The sequence below is a fragment of the Molothrus ater genome, chromosome 1 (assembly GCF_012460135.2).
Source record: "Molothrus ater isolate BHLD 08-10-18 breed brown headed cowbird chromosome 1, BPBGC_Mater_1.1, whole genome shotgun sequence".
NCBI classification, from domain to species: Eukaryota; Metazoa; Chordata; class Aves; order Passeriformes; family Icteridae; genus Molothrus; species Molothrus ater.
This window is the reverse complement of record NC_050478.2, coordinates 37316267-37333929: the sequence shown is the minus strand read 5'-3', so window position 1 is coordinate 37333929 and position 17663 is coordinate 37316267. Positions and strand designations below refer to the sequence as shown.

The window sequence follows — 17663 nt, the reverse complement described above, 5'->3', positions numbered from 1 at the left end:
GTCTGAAAGCAATAGCAGTGATGATGCTGAAAAAAGTATGAGACAAAGACCTAGCTTCTCTCAGCTATGATTCCACATCAAATTTAGGGATTTCAAGTATTCCTATGGGAAATATGAAGGTAGAAAAGCCTATCTGCTCTCACATAGCCACTTTTTTTGATGTCTAAACAGTATTTCAACCTCATCCAGGGCCAGACAATACCTGTCCCTTTCATGTTAGTGAGGGGAGACAGTAAGCAATTCCAATAGTAGAAAAAGACAAAAGGTAGTGAGAAATGCTGGAATTAACTAAAGGACACTGAGGATTGTATTTAGTGAGGATTATATGTAAGGAGTACGTCTAAGGCTGTTTTTTTTTTTCTGACTAAACTGAAAAGAAATATTAATAGAAAAATGTCCTGAACTGTAGCATATGCAGCCTTTTGATATGAACAGATTTTAAGTTTCAATACAGAAGTCACTATCCTATGACTACTAATGTGTGTTGCAGTGAAGAGTTTAGTGCCATTAAAGAGAAGATAAAAACTGTACAAGAGAAATTAGATCCTTCATCACTGGAATGCATTTTTAAATGAAAATCACTGTGTAGCCTGAGAGCTGTGCTGGTTCCTACTGCAGTAGTCCCTGATCACTGCTGATAGCTCCTAATTTCAGATCTAGAGCTGTAGGTTTGCACAGCAAAGCACACCACCCTTTCATCACTTAGCAGCAAATAAACATCTGCAAATAAACATCTCATATTTCCATTTTAAATGGGGAAAAATGGTCCAAGTTTCTATTGATCTCAATGAACCAAGATTCTCGGTTGTATCCATCTCTATATTTCTTTGTGTTAACCCCCACACATATATATAATAAACCTTAAGGCAGAACAGTTGTGAAGAGAGACCAAGTAGGTGAATTTCCTTCTTTTTAGGTAAAAGCACCTGGGATTACAGTTTCTGTGATTTTAGATGTCCAAATCACTTCCCTCAGCTGTCTGTGTGGCTTCTTCAGAATGAATCATAGCTAAAGGTCATTTGAAGAGGGAGTCCAGAGATAATATTGTATTTCAGATGAGATCTTTTAGAACAGCATAATGAATATATTTTACCATATCAAACCCTAATTATCATTCATTAGACATTAAAACAGTAGCTTCATTTTTAAGATTGCTTCCAAAAAATTTTGCACAATTACTCTCTAGATGTTGCTGACTGATGTAATATATTCAGAATCTAAAGGTGTACAAGATGAAATCATTTTACTTCTTGTGTGTATGACTAAATTATTGAATAATCATTGCCTCTGTTCTCATGGTGATTACTCAGATTCTTCACAACAGCTTCAAAGTTTTTTATCCCTGTCTAGCCAAAATTTTTCAGACATGTGCAACTTTTCCCTGCTAAAACATTTGTAGTTTTTCCCAGACTATTAATAGACCAAACAGCACCATTCCTACTATTTCACCCTGTGGAATATTGCTGTTACTCTTTCATTGTCACATAACCTGATCATCTGTTTACATGTTTGATTTATACTGGAGCTTTGCCTGTCATGTTAAGGGAGGCTCCCAGGTACCAGAGCAGATGGTTTTAGAATTAAAGAACCCCAGAGATGACAAGAGCAATCATACCACTGCTTCTGGAGGACAGTAAATGTGCCAGATCTTACTGGACTGGGTCAATAGGAAAAACAGGAATCAGGATTTTCTTTCACAAAAATTAGGAAAAAAATACCCCCCCCCACCCATAAACGTTTCCCCTTCCCTCCCCCCAAAAGAACCTACCAAACAAGACACAGTCCTGAACTTGTGACACAGTTGCAGGCTCTGAGAGTGTGAAAACACAGCTCCAACTGTGCTTAAATGTGCAGAATTGCACACTAGTAAAATACAGGACATGAATTTATACTCTTTTCAAAATGAAGACAATAAATAAGTCATGTCTGTGTAAGAGGAAACCAGAAGTGTGTCTATGTGATATGTCAACAAGTACAGGGTACAAAGGAACAGTTCTGGCCAAGAGGATTATATTTTAAGAAAATTAGCTGGTATTCAAGATAAGTAAGAAGTTAATTAGCAATGCATGAAATTTAAACCAGAGTGATTTTGATATTATTATAACAGACATAATCATAATGGCTGCAGGACAATCAGGAACAATTAGCATTAATCTAGTTCCCTTGATCTTTATTCTGCTAACACACTTTCCTGCAAAGAGTGGACACCTAAAATGAGAAAGAAAACAAATATGATAAAGACAATAACATATTTTTCAAGTACCAAGACTGCTTAAAAATGTTAAAGTAAGTGTCAAAATAATTTATTCTAAATACCTCTTATTTTAGCTTTGAAAAATATGGTCCTTATCAGAGCATATTCTTTATTATGATGAATTTATTGTTTTTTTTCCTTAAACTAGAAAGACATAGCATGGCTATGAATGAGAACTGGAAGTGTTACAGAAGTAAAGGAACACCTACTGCAGTATTCAAATTTTGTGGAGGGAAATTTTTGCCATGGCATAAAAAAGAAACAGGTTTAACTGGGCCTATATGAAACATAATTTTATCTCAACTGCCTGTGAATGAAGTCCTTGTGGTAGAGGTGCTCTCAAGGCTGCCCTGTGTGACTCCAGGAGCAGAGCCCAGACACCAGCTGTGCTGACTTGGAATTGCCATGTGTGCAGCAAGGATGGGGATTAGGGCTTTGGGTCAATGCAAGGCAGGGGTATCTGCCCTCCACACATCATAGCATTGTCTTTCTCTTACCTTTGAAACCCATTTACTGTATACTTTTAAATCTAGTTTATGTCTATTTTAGCATTTTCCCCCATTTTTCTATGTTAAGGTCATAATCCCTTGCAAATTTCTGGTGCATTGGTTGCATCAGCTAACCTGGGTAATGAAGGGCTATATTAAATTTGTACAAGCAGACTATACTTAACCTGTGGCTGAGCAGATTTTCAAGTGCCAGAGTGTGAGACATGTGGATATTACTTTGATGGAAACTACACAAGATTTTCTACAGACAAATATGGAAGTCTATATACATTTACTTGATGAATGTGCACGTTACAGACAATAAGAAAAGAAAAAAAAAAGCAAACACCTCAAAACCCCCTTTAATATGTAATCAAAGAGGAGAAAAATAACCCCTTTTGCATCAAGTGCTCCATGCCTCTTTCTATTCAGCAGATAAAGTCTTCAGAGGGGAGAGGACATTTTATAAGATTTCATGCTTCAGATCTCAGATATTCACCTCTTTAAAGTCTAACCCATAAACAAAACTCGAGTCATCTCTCATGTAAGTTCTATATATATATGTCACTTAAACATCCCAGTGAAAATATTAACAGCATATTTTTGGGAAGATTGCAAACGATGGAACCTACAAAAATGGAATATTTTAAAGTTACAAGTAAAATACCTGAGAATTTCAAAGCCACATCATTCTCAGAAACAAACTATGATGAGACATCTCTCCAGAATTACAGATCCACCAGTAGCAACTCGGAGGATCCTTGTCATATTAGAATTCAGGTGAACACCTGAATGGATAGATTCAATAAATATGCCATTTGATTTCCATTGCAGAGGAACTGGATAGGATTTTTATTATATCTCTTCCCAAATTAGCACATGAAGAGAGAGATGGTCATGAGCCAAAATGCAAGGCACAAACACACTCCTAGTAAAGCTGACAATTCAGACCCTTGCATCTACTTTTTCTTTCTTAAATTTTTTTTTTAATGGATGAAATTAAAAAATCAGGGTTTGAGCATGTATCAGATGAAACTGTAATCTTCTGCCAGACTTTGGGAATTCTACCACTGATTTTTGAGTATCTGTAGCATCATCCAGAGAAAGCTTGAACTTGGACATAATGTAGTCAGAAGAGAAAAACAATGATAAATATTAAAGGTTCCTGTATTGCTCATGAGGCTTGGACATTCATGATACACAAACCTCTGCAATCAAAGGCAGGTGGGTGACATGAATACCTTTATATCTTGTTTCATTTTGAATGCCTACCTTACCCTTTGCAGGTGCAATAATCTGGAGGAGACTAAATCATCCCCAAGATCCTTAGGGAAAGTTTTGACTATCTAGAGACATACATTGAGACAGATTTTTAAAAATACTTTCAAAACCCATAGTGCTTTCCAAGCTAAATGTGTACTCCTTGTTGTGTTAGAGCATTTTTAGATACAAGCTTAACCTCTGTCAGGTCTACCAAAAGTTAATTTGAGTTGAAAGATGAATTCTTTTATAAGACTAACGAATACTCTTTGTAAATAAATTGGCTGTTGTATTTCTACTTGAATGTGCACTTAGAAGGTAGCATTAAAAAAAAATTACATTTTGCTGAGCTTCAACTCATCTAACTTGACAAAGTCATAACAAGATATTGACCCATTGCTTTCCCTGAAAATGAAACTTTCATGGTGAAATAAATACTCAATGAACTAGTCATTTTCAGTGGGAAGAGGAGCTCAATCAAGGAATTAAAAAAGGAAAAAAATATCTGAGATCTAATTGCAATGTTCCTTATAATAAGAAAAACACAGCTGAGCCCAGAGAAGTGCTGAAAACCTGAAAATTAGGTCTGAATTAGCTGATAAAATTCAACTCTGAATTGCAAGTACCACTACTTAGAACAAAAAAGTAGCGTTTCTCTTTTCTCATGGTAAAATTGATGCCAACTTCAAGATATGCACAAAACTTCCTTGTAGGAAGTAATTTCTTGTCATTGCCAAGGTGTGGTCTGTTAAACAATTTACATTTCCATTTTGGGAAGCCATAAATGCAAGGAGAGGTACCTCCTATGGGAAGCTTGCAATCCACCCCAGTGAAGGCACCATAAGATTTGTAATGCAAAAAGCCTCTGGTTGATCAGTCTTGGGCATATTCATGGCTTAAAAATGGTAGAACAGAAGGCCTGATATTAAATATTTACAATGATACCATTTTATTAGAAAACAATGTTGGAAAGCTATATTTTAAAATATTTAGTTTAATTTAGCAACAAGTTAGAACAGTGTGGAGTTTGGCATATCTTCCACCTAATGCAAAATGCTACATAAACACTCTACAAAACACAGTCCACACGAATTACCAACAGCTTCACACATTTCATGCCCTGCACATTTCTAGACAGAATCTAAGTATAGTTGATGCATTAAATCTTAAAATTTCTAGATGATGTCCTATCTTCTTTTGTCTGCAAAAGAAAGTTTTGCACTTTTACTTTTTCTCCTACTGTGAGAAATCCCTGAGGAAGAGCCCAGATAAAGTTTCCCAGTCAGAGCCCTAGATGCTTCTTTGGTAGATAATTCATGTGAATTAGCTGTTTACATTTCTTCTTCACCATGTGGCAAAATATTTTCTTTCCAGTGAAGTTACTTCATGCCTACAAGTAGAGCTTATTCTGGTGAGAGAAGAAAGAAAGGAATGGTACTGGGGGGAGATATCCCTTTGGGCAGAGCTTCAAGACAGTGTCCAAAAAGCCAGCAAATGCTCTGCAGGAACACAGAGGTTATCACCTCCATAAGGCTCTGGGTGAGTTGTCCCCCTCACCCCTACACTGCCTTGCTGCCTCACAAGGCTGCAGATTGCATCTCTGGGACATGCAGCTGGTATTCTGTAAGTGGCTAAACAAATCAGGCAGAGCTGTTCCTCACATTTATGAGGAAGACTCCAATATACCTCTGTACCGGTCTCACAGTGTAATGTAATAAAGATTCCCCTTACAGTAGAGATACATTTATTCCAAGGTAGAAACCTGTCTATATTACATGTAAGAGCTATGTATAAGGATTTTAAGAGCTGACTCAGCAGACCTGAAAGGAACATATTCCTCTTGATATTTTATGACAGTTCTCTAAACATTTAGACTTACTGTTGCAAAGAAGCTCCAGTGTGCATGGTCAGTGCACCTGCATTCCTGCAGAACTAGGTCATAACTTCCTTCAGCCTCATTTGTCAAAGAGTCATTTAGAAAAGGAATGTTCTTGAAACTCTTGTCTGTGATAAGCTAGTACAGCTCTTCTCAACAGTAATTTGTTAGATGACTGTGTTTGAAAATGTGGGAAGTTTAAATCCCTCTTGCTTTTGCAAGTCAGCTGTTTACTCTCTTCCCCACACCACTGAATCACAGAATCAACTAGATTGGAAAAGATCTTTGGACCATCGGGTCCAAAGAAAGGACAAGATGCAGAAATTTTCAATATCAACTTTCTGCAATAGTAGAAGGCAATACATGCAAAGCACTTAATATAGTAACTATTTTTATTAGAAGTTTTATTTTTTTACTATAAATAGTTTACAACAGCTCCAATGCTATTAGCATATTTGGAGTGAAGAAAAACACTTTTTAATTTTTTGAAAATTATCTTGCTTTGTTCTCCCCAGTATGTTTTCCTAGGGTTCTTACACTAAAAACAAAATAGTAGCATAAGTAAATTGACTACTTTTTTTGGTAAAATAGTATAATGTTAATTTAATCTTTAGATTACAGGCAAATCATGCAAATCTAAACATATAGATAATTTGAGAAATAAAATTGTAAGGCCATATCAGAAGTATGTAAATATGTGAATATCATCTTCTTAAAGGAAATGCTCACAGTCTCACTGCAGAAAGAGTTTCAGTATTTAACATTACTGCTCCTTAGGCAATCTGACTGTTACTGTCCTTTTCCAGGCTATTAAATGCCTTGCAGCTAAGTTTGGAATTAGACACATTTGTGCTGGTCATCCATTCAGTGCAAAGAGCACGTCCATTTATGCCCTCTCTGCTTCCCTGTGCTCCATCAGTCTGTACCCATCTGTTAGAGCTTTTCTGATCTTATATTTAGACTGTAATATCCTCTTGGGCAAGAGCAGCCTTTTTATCCTGTGTTAATTCAGCAATGGAGACAAGAGGGCCTTGACCCATAAGTAGCATCCCAGGTGTTCCTGCAATAATATTGATGGTAATGAGGGGTTTTTTTAATGGTGTCAGCTAAAGAGTTAGAAACCTGTTTTGCAGCTCTATGTGTTTGGAGTCCAAATCATGCCAGAAAGGTTTTGAGCTACTGCAGGCAGGCTATTCGTATCTTTTTAAAGGAATAAGAACTCTCCTCCACAAGCAATAGACATGACTTTAAAATGAAATACTTAGTATCAAAATATGCCAAAATCTCCCACACAACACAGACTTGTAGAATGTAAGTTTTAAAGTTGCTAGCAAAGCTTTGTATCTAAGTGTGCGTGGCATGGCATAGTTGGTAAATTAATCTCGCCTCTACACTGCTGCTCAGGTCTCACCATCAGAGAAATACAAAATAAAGTCTTTCAGTTCTTATGACTATTTCTCAGTCCTAAGAGTTAATATATTAAAGTTCTTACTCAGAATCTGCAAATAAATTCTCATGGAAGCAATGACAGTGGTAATCAACATCTTAAAATCTTTGTAAAAAAAGTATTGTTTATTTGCAAGAGCAAGATATCAAGAGGACTATAGTTCTTTAGAAAATCAGTGTAATTTTCTACACATATTTTATATTTTCATTCTGTCTAACTGTCAGCAGTCTGCAAGAGTAGAACTGTTTACTTCCAGACTCTGCTTTTTAAATCTGAGTAATGCAAGAAGCGGTCCCTGGCAGGTGATACTTTCCCCTCCCCTGCCGTCTTTCCCACTCCAGAAATCAAGCCAACTCTCAGCACCTACTACCTGTCCAAATGCAGTCTCCCAATTTGGCAAAACAGGGGCAGAAGCCTTAAAGCAGGGGCAGAAGCCTCAGCACAAAAACCGCTTCCTTCTGTAGGTCTAACTGCAAAGGAAAGGTTAATTGCTGAATTGCAATAAAACCATGCTAATTTCCATCTGAATGGCCTGCACATGATCACACAGGAGATGGTAATGACAGTATGGAGTTCAGTTTGGGTCAGCATAGACTGCTGCAGCCTACCTGACATCCATTTCTCCTTGTCTTCTTTATTGCTGACATCCATCCTGGTTAGATAACAGCTAAGTGTGCTAACCCTTGCTACAATCCTCTCCTTGCTTGCTCCATAGATTTTACAGCATTGTCTAAACATTCTCCTTTGTGTTCTTATCTAAGGAGCCACTGTGTTGTACAGGGACCTGCCTCTGACAGGCAGCCCTATGATAAATGGTATTAGCACTTTATTTGCTCTTGCTTTGTCTTGTGTTTTTTATTCCTTGATTCTAGAACATAAGCAACATTTTTCAATTCTTTTTTTTTTTCATAATGTGCCAATTGAATCAAGGAAGTTTAGATCCAAACATATCTGGCTTTTGTGAGGGGGAGATCAACAAATCAACAACAGGGGATCTTTTACTCTGGATTATAGCTAAAGATGACAAAAAAAACCCCATGAATTTGCAGTGTAGTAAGGGCTTGATGTAAAGAAAGAGTAAAAAGTTAAGAAGAAAGGTGGTGTCTTAATGGAAAAGTACGCTCGATTTTTAAAGCTGATGCAGTTCTGAAATAATACATCTATGTCTGCAGACATGACAGGTCTTTTTGAAGCGTGTGACATAAGGGAATCCTAAGCATTAGCATTTTTATCTCCAGCTCTCTTGAAGCTGACAATGAAAAACAATTTAAAATAATTAGGTATAATTTCTTTTACAGAATGTGTCTTGTGAAAAACTTTACATGCTGCAGAATTCATTGACATACTCTCAGAGCTTCACATTGGCTTCTTTGACTGAAAGTAAGTACTAGGTAACTTTAAGCACTGTCACCTGAAAGGACAAAAGGAACAGAAATATTGTACAGGATGTAGGAAAATGGAAGAGAGACTGGAAAGGAAAGACTCTTGAATAATTTCTTCATTTCTGTACAGAAATGATTTTCTATTCTGGCAGCAGAAAACCCTTCTTTTATCAAGCACCTGCTCTGGTAAAGGGCAGAGAAAAAAAGGATAAATAAATAGAAAATAGGAATATATGCAAAGGACATCTCTACATTAAAAATTTAAGGCATGTGCTACAAAAGAAAAGGAAAGCTATTTTCATCTTTATGGGATGTCTTTGGAATGCAACATGGCTTTCCAGCACCCTAGGATCTCTACTTAGAGATGTGATGGGCTGAGAGGCAGTCCAATCTCCTATTGAAGCAGCTGCTGGAAAGATTTCAAAATATATAGCAAAGGCTTTGTGGGTTTAAACTAGATTGAAAAGTTACAGTTTGAACAGCCAAGCCATGAGCTTTAAAACAGAAGTAGGAATTTCTGAGTCCTAACAGAACTTCCTATAACACCAATGTGTGAGACACTAATGCTTTAGCAAATTGTACAGAGCTCTCAGAGCAGGGTAGTGTAACCCTAGTACAAGGTACCCAGTCAAGGTTTTCAGGACTTGGATGGAACAAGCTGTGTTTGACCCAATTTACTGCCTGTGATGGTCCTGGTTCAACCATCTAACTGGTTTAAATAAACCCCAGAGGTTCTCTGCAGCCAAGAGATCTACAGCTCCAAGTACAGTTAAGGGTTAAAGACTCTGATGTAACTTCAAATTGATTGAACAGAGCTTCTATGCACAATATTTTCAACTTGCAATTAATTATACTCTCTGGTGTTCCCATTACAGAAGCCATGTGGAAAATCCTGGCATTATTTTACCCCTTGGGACCACCCCCTCTTCTGGGGTGTTTACTAGGCAGATTTTTCCCCTACATGTGGCACTGAGAATTTCTGTCATGGTTGCAGAAATTGGTCCAGATACAGCTTTTCCACTGAGATAAAAACTGCTTTCTAGAATTAATAAATGATACCCAGGTAATCTGTGGTTCAATGCAGCAGGACACTTTGTCAAATCTCAGGGGCTTTGTCTGCATGCCAGATTTTTACCTTTGACTTTAAAACTGTCCAAAATTTTTTTATTAGTTACAAGATCTTGGAAATGTATTAATAATGATGTTAAAAATTCACACTCCATTTAATAAGCTACTTTCATGCCTGCTTTTTTTCTGGGCTACAAATCCAATAGGGTGTCTCAGTCCTGGGCTATTTGGTGATTGCTAAAATGGTTCAATCAGAAGGCAAAATATGGTGTGTAAAGGAAAATACAGTTTAATCAAGGAACTAAGCCTATAGGAAAGAACATCAGGGAAGACTCACTAAGGCCCAGAGCAGCTAAAATACAAATTGATGTTAATCTAAATGCAAAGGGAATGCTTCAGTTCAGCTCAATAAATGATATTTTAGTTTCACACACCTGCACCTCAAAAAACACTGGTTTGGGTTTAGAAATAGAAAATGAATAATTTCCACAAACTTATTTCTATGAATATTTTAAAATATAAATTTATAAGCCCTTCCAAAACCTTAATTTCTAAATGTAGGTCTTTACCATGTGCAGACAGGTTTCCACACATACTTCCCAGATATGCTTTGGTGATTACAGTTTTGCACATGAAACTCCCTTGCAGCAGTGAAATTTCTCTCTGTCCAATCTAACCGACTGACAGACACAGAAAATACTATGTGCCTCTGCTTTAATTGTGCAAAAATAATGAATAGCTATGTTTATCTGCAAATAGGATTTCTTCAAAAGCCAGATGAACTTTCTCTCATTTCTACCTTATTCAAAAGTCTAACTCAATTAGAGGAAAAAAAAAAATTATTTCATTAATATTTCACACCCCAAGCTTCTCCAAATTTGGCCTTATACATAGTATTTTACATAAAAAGTTATTTTCACCATTCAGGTAAGATATCCAGCAAACTTTAAATAAAGATTTTTGGGTTGTTTTGAAATACATAGTACATTAATTCTAATTTGTTCATGATTTTAATGATTCTATTTATATTTGTCCTAACTAGGCTAGATATTGTGAACCTCAAAGAATTAATGGAGAATTTACACATTGCGTGTACAGTAAAAGCATTACTTTCACAGAGGACTAAAACTTTTAAGGATTAAAACCAGCAATAAAATTATTTAAAAGCATTCCGATGTTAGATATTCTCCTGGGATTAAAATTTTCTGTTTGAACTGCTTTAGAGTGTTTCAGAATTTTGGTATATCCTTGTCTTTTTCAAAGTATGTGCCATGTAATAAATACTGTTTGGGGTCATTCGTAAGATGAGTACTTTGAAAAGTTTCATAGCTTCAAAGTGATCAACTTGTTTTGGTTGTCTACTTTATTCCTATTATTATTTTGTATGACACTCCAGGGGCTAATTATTTTCTATAATGCTGAAATAATAAAATATATATTATATAAATATATATTTAAATATATATATTATATATATTTTAAAATATATATATATTTCTATAATGCTGAAATAAGAAACCACGCAAACTAGTTGGCTGAGTCTCTCAGATATTGATACCCCAAATACTTCACAAGAGTGGTAACCATCAACCATTTCCTTCAAATAATAATTAGCAGTGAATTTTCAGCCTTGCTTCCTACAAAAAAAACCACCAAAAAACTAGACAAGTGCGTATACAGATATTTCTTTTCCCCACAAAAATGGACCTTCAAGACAAGTACCCCAGGTCAAGAGAGCATTAAAATTGATTTTACTAAATTGAAGATACCAGCACTCATGCATGACATAAATATATTTTAAAACTTTTTTTCTTAAAGATGCAACTTCAAAACCAGAAAGAACCATAGTTCTAGAGGAATAGATCGTGTTATTACTAATGACTAAAAATGAAGAAAACCCATAATTGAAGCAGATTGGAAAAGAAATTAAAAGTCAAACATTCAGGTAGAGAGATGACAGACTGAAGTGAACAATTGATCGCTGCTAGGGAACGAGCTAGCACTATAATAATTTATACACTATAATATCTGTGCAGTGCTGTGCAGTGTAGTCAGCATGATGTTCTTTCTTGTTCTGCACAAAGATTCATAAATCTACACATGTCACTTCTAACCTGATGGATGTGTGTTTGGAGCAGTGAAACCAGACCAATATTTTACAGTAGAACACAGTTCTCTTGGCTGAGATCCTTGGAAATTTACAAGTTCTCTTTCTGGCAGTGAGGAGAATTCACTTAGTTCCTACAGTGCCACGAAACAAACGGAACTGATGTTCCCACTAAAGCAGACCAGGGCATGCTGGGCACCTGTGCTGAGCCTTGCCATCTGCCAGACAGCTCAAGAGCAGGGGCCAGCTGCAGCCTTTCCCAAGGCTCCAGTTGGAGCTCATTAGAACCAGCTCTTCACAAGCTGAACATTTGTTGGAATTACTGGAAGCTGTTTTGATGTAGGTCCAGGCTCAAGCTCCAGAAGGTAGGTCTGGAATACAGAAGTAGGTACACGTACCTGCATGCCCCAAACATTCCCATCATCTGGGTCCAAAACCTCTTCATTCCTTAGCACAACACTTTTATCATGTAGCTTCTGTTAGCTGATTTTCCTGACAGTCCTAACATCTGGAGATTTGTGATCACACAAAATCTCAGTTTTCATTTTTTTTTTTGGAACTAAGTTCCTGGTTGCCAACATTGCTAAGGATGTGTTGCAAACATGAGTCTCAGAGGGTTCAAAAGCAGACTGGTAATCACATATTTTAAAAAATATCATTATTTTTCTTACTTTTAAAATGTTTTTTGAATGCTTAAATTTAGTAAAAAGTGCTCATGTCACATTCAAAACCAATTTTTTAATTCTTTAGCAGAAGGAAATATTGTACAGGGACAAAGCTGGCATGATCTAAGATCATTAATAGTGGAGATAATTCATATATTAAAAAAAAAATAAACACCACCTCTATCTCAACTTTCACACCAAGTCTTCTGTGACATCTATCCATTTAAGTAATTTTGCTTTGCATAAAATACCTTCATATTTACCTGCTTCTGCAGTACATTCTGAGACTTACTATAATATGAAAACACCAGGAGTTAAAAGTTAATTATTGCTTTGAAAAATTACGTGTTGTATTGATGGATAATGGAAAAAACGGCACTGATTTTTCCAATATGATTTCTACTGTTATTTACCTAATGGTTATGCTGGGTCTAAGAATGCCAGGAACTTGTTGGTTCATTAACATACAATATTTGTGGAAGAACTAGCAGATGCACACATACCTAAAAATAATCTTTCTTCTGAAAAGAGGATAGCCTGAGTTTTAACCGGAACAAATACACCAATGCCACAAGTATCTATTGTGAAGGATAAGTTTAAATCTGTACCTTCAGAATTCCTGGTAAAATTGCTCAGAACCTTGTGAAAACTAAAACCAACTGCCTCCAGTTTCTTAGCATAAACTAGGAAAAAGCTTCCTGGCACTAAAACTGTAGAAAATCAAGAGAATTACAGGTAAATGTCTCTCTTAATGGGTATTCCAGCTTGATGCTGGAATTTCAACATTCTGACAAGAGTGAAGCTACCTGGGGACCACCAAGGATTTGGGCAGAATTTAGGAACCTGAACTCGCGGTTTTAACCTAAAGTTTGCATCTAGGATGTAGGACACCTGCATTTTGGAAAACCTATTTCAGCCAACTTCTGCACTGGGCCAGAAGCATCACAATCTTTAGATGTTTAAGATACTTGGAGATTCTCTCATATCTGCACCAAGTGGAGATCTTTCAGTCACCTTGTCCCTCCATTTAAATTTACTGAAGAACTCAGTGGGGAAGGTAGTATTTTGAATTAAGGCTGTTCACTTCAGTCCAACATGGACACATAACACCTGAATGAAAGACCCCGAAGGCGCAGTCTTATTTTCAGCCTTTCCTACTCAGGTACTGAGCACCTCTTCCTGTACCTTGCCACTGACAGCTAATTGTGAGTGTTCACTGGGAGTCAGCATCCAAGTCCTTTTAAAGGCTCTGACTGCAAGAGTGTGATAAACAAAGTGTGTGTGGGAAGTTTTATATTGCAGAGTGTGTGGTCCAGTCACAACTGAGCTCTTGTTTTCAAAAGTGCTGTACAATAAAAAACTAATAGAAAATGAGTAAAAACCTGAGATGAAAATTGAGGTATTCAACTGAAATAAAGACTTAAACAGCTGGAGAACAATGCCCTTTACAGGACTAATTTTAAAGCTTATTCCAAAGAAAACATTTATTAACTATAAAAAACACAGGTTATTTTTTTACTGTATTTTGCATTGATAACAACCCCATCCATAGCCAGAATTTGTGTTGCTGTAGGAATAATAAAAAGTTGCAGCTAAATTTCTGGTGTACAGGAAGGAATGTTTTTTTGAGATCGTGGCACAAATTATACTTGACAGTTTTGATTATGTAAGGGAGCCAGCATCCTGACTCTTGGCCCTCTCCTAATCTCCTCGCTAGACTCAAGACAGCTGGGTTTCAACAGCCCACATGGTTCTCACAGAATGAATGCCTTCAGCCACAGGAAATATTTTCAATATTATCTGTTTCCTCTAGAGTCAGGTAGAAAAATAATTTTCTCATGTTTAATAAGATCTTTGAAGTGTATAGCATATAGGTCAGTATATATTAATACAAAAAAGCAATCAGCAAATAAAGAGCCCATGCCTAAATCTGATGCCAATTAAACTATGGAAATGGGAGCCAATGGAACTGGATTGTTAGTATCAGCCAAGAACCTAAACACTGTGTCAGCGAACAGAAAATTTATCTTTTTACAAGTTGGTGGGGATCATGTCATGTCCCCTGAGACATCTGTTTCACCAATGAAAACAAATGAGGGGAACAAGGTGAAATGTAACAGAGAGGGACCTGAAAATGCCAAAAGGGAAAAGCAGGGCAGGAACTGTACCACTGTCACCAGTGGGTGGGAATGATGTGTCCAGGAATTGTGGTTTTATCAGACATTAGAGTCAAAATGCTGCACATGGAACAACTCTTTCCTAAGATGGGAAAACTTGCTGAGGTAAAGGTTTCCAGCATCTTCCAAATAATGTAATCAGCTAAATCTAGCAGTACAAGAGCTAAGAAGAGATCCAGTTTTTAACACTATGTCCCAATGCCCCCATGTCAGGACAGTTCATCAGTAATAGACCCAGACATTTCACCTTTCTCACTGTACAACCACGTGGCTAAATTTGTGAATGTAACCACGTTTTTAAATTGTTTGCCATGGGAATGTTGCCTGAATAAGGACAAAATTGAAATAAAGGCTCACAATTAGGTCCAGGAAGAACAAAGCAAATGCCATTTTCTGTTCTGGGTATTTTCATAGGAACAATGTTATCACTCCCATTGCCCCAATTCAAATGCAAATTAAGCACCACAGTTGTCTAAATTAGCTAGAGAAATAGATACACGAAGCAAATGCTGCTAGATCTGGGCCATGATGCATATCTGATGGCACAGCAAGGTTCAAAGTATTATGTTAACAGTACTGCAGCTTTAAAATGTTTGCTTTAAGTGTTAGCAAACCTCAGTCTTGAAATCTGTGCTACAGGTTGTCTGAGGAAACACTAAATGGAGTAAGTAAAAGCTAATAGCTTTTTTCTCCCTCTGCCTCTACCCCCCAAAAAATAGAAGCAAACATAAAAAGCAAATTAATCTTCTTTTCATTCCAGACATAATTTTCCTTTCTTAGAACAAACCCATTCCTATATTTCAGCTATTCCATACATTGCAGCATCCATACTCATGGTGCCATACTGTTTTCAAGTGGACATCACCTGAGATATTCCAATGAAGAATAAAAAAATAGAATTTCCAAGGCAGAGACACATTTCCTTTAATTTAAAAAAAGTATAGGAATTATAATTTTTATGGTATTTTTTAACATTTGCCATTAGAAAGCCTCTAAAAGGCTGAAATAAACTCTGTGTATGATGCATTGATGGACATTTGAGTCTCCAGTTCTGGTATATAGAAATTAAAAGTTAAAAAATTAAAACCTTGAAGTTCAAGAGTAGGGATCATATTCTTCTGCTTTGCCTGCAGTAAGAAATCTCTTTTACATGCTCTTCAAAACAGCACAAATTTTTCAGTTGAGGTCTTCCTTTAGGAGAGCAGAATATCCTCATTGCCTTACAGTAATACTACCTTAATTATACTCCAAGCAAGATTTCTCCTGTGTACATTATTTGCTTATGATTTATTATGATGTCCAGACCTCATTTTACTTTGCTTAATCACTCATACTCTAAATTACAACTACTATTCTCCCTTCAAATTATCCCCAGTGTGGATGCTATGAGGTGTAGTGAACTTGTCATTTGAAGTTTTCTTAAATGACCAAGAAAGGTTGGCTACATATAATCACCAGAATAGGAAAAGGTACACAGAGGACCAAGACTTAATTTCATTGTGTTTCATCAGCAAGTAGTTTGCATGTGGAGAGCAGGAGAATGTACTGATTGAAAAAATTACATAATCTAAATTTTTGTGCTCATATATGTGACACATAAGCTTAACCAGAAATTTTGTCAGTGCTGGAGTGGTCCTTCCAAAACAACACCTTCATGACAGATATCTGGAATTTTATCAGCTCTTTTCTTTCAACCAGTATCTAATATTTTAGCATTTTAAACCTTTAACATTTTAAAACCATTTCATTTTAAAAAAAACCCCACCAAACAAGCACGAAAATCCAAACAAATCCCCAAAGCTATAAATTATTTAACTTAGCTCTAGAACTAATATCTGTAGAAACATTACAGGAGTCATTGCAGTATCATTTTTATTATAAATTTATAGCATCTAAATATTTTAGAGACCATCCACAAAGGTGGTGGAACAGCCTTCCAGGCAAAAATGCAAACTCATACCTTTAGGAAAGAAAAACCCTAGAAGAATGCCTACCCATCTGTAAGCCCAATAGAAAAGCCCTTTTTCCATGTAGAAGGTGAAAGTCTGAGAGCGTGCACCACTAAGTGCTTTGGCCTGTCCAATGTGGAAATGCACTACCTACAGCTGTGCAGGGAATGTCCCTGATTGTCACAGGTTGAGGTAAGTTGGTGGTGAGGGGCTGTTAAGGAGCACTTCCAGCCTGGGAAGCCCACTGGAAGATGGTCAGTTTGTGACAACCCAGATACAACCGCCTGCACTGAGACATAAACGGGATTTCTGTCTCTGTTCCAGTTAAACTGGGATTGGTTCTAGTGAGGTTGTTGGGACATTTGGTTATTACTGCTCTTGCCCAAGAAAGGACAAAACTGATGGGTGAAGGTTAATGTTTTCATAGTAATATATGCCAAGAGCCCCATGAGGAGCGTTTTCTGAATGTGGCCTTGCCTCAGGGAAAAGGGAGCATGGGGAGTGTGGCCAACAGCCCTACCCAGGGAGCAAGGATGCAGCCCACCATCATCATTTGGACTGCAATGAATGCTTTGAAAGCAGCTATTGTTTGTGGCCTACATAAGCTGACAAAGTGCCTTCAGAGCTGCTTCTCACCAGAGAGACATTATTATCATTATTATTATTATCTGGATTTGTTCCTCTGTTTGCAGTATTTGACCAATTTTTGCACAGTGGGCTTTCTTTGTATATTCTCCCCTAGAGCTGCAGTCTTTTCTGTCAGAAGTTTGCTCTCTATAAGGAGTTCAGCAGCAGGTCACACACCTGGTTTACAAATGAAAAGACAAATCAACAATCTACTTAGAAGAATAAGAAGACTCCACAAGTCTTTAAGTAACCTATTGAAAAACTAGAAACCATATTTCCTGAACTTTCTTCTTTTTCTCTTCCTGACCCAGCATCCTCACTTCTCTGAGGTTAAGCACTTTTATATGATTGTTATTTTTCCCT

The 17663-nt window shown here is 36.8% G+C and overlaps 1 protein-coding gene across 1 annotated transcript in view; it reads right to left on the bottom strand.

Moving 5' to 3' along the window:
• KCNH8 (potassium voltage-gated channel subfamily H member 8) overlaps window positions 1–17663 on the bottom strand; it is a 176956-nt gene that overhangs the window by 49619 nt on the left and 109674 nt on the right. The gene's annotated exons all lie outside the window — the stretch shown is intronic.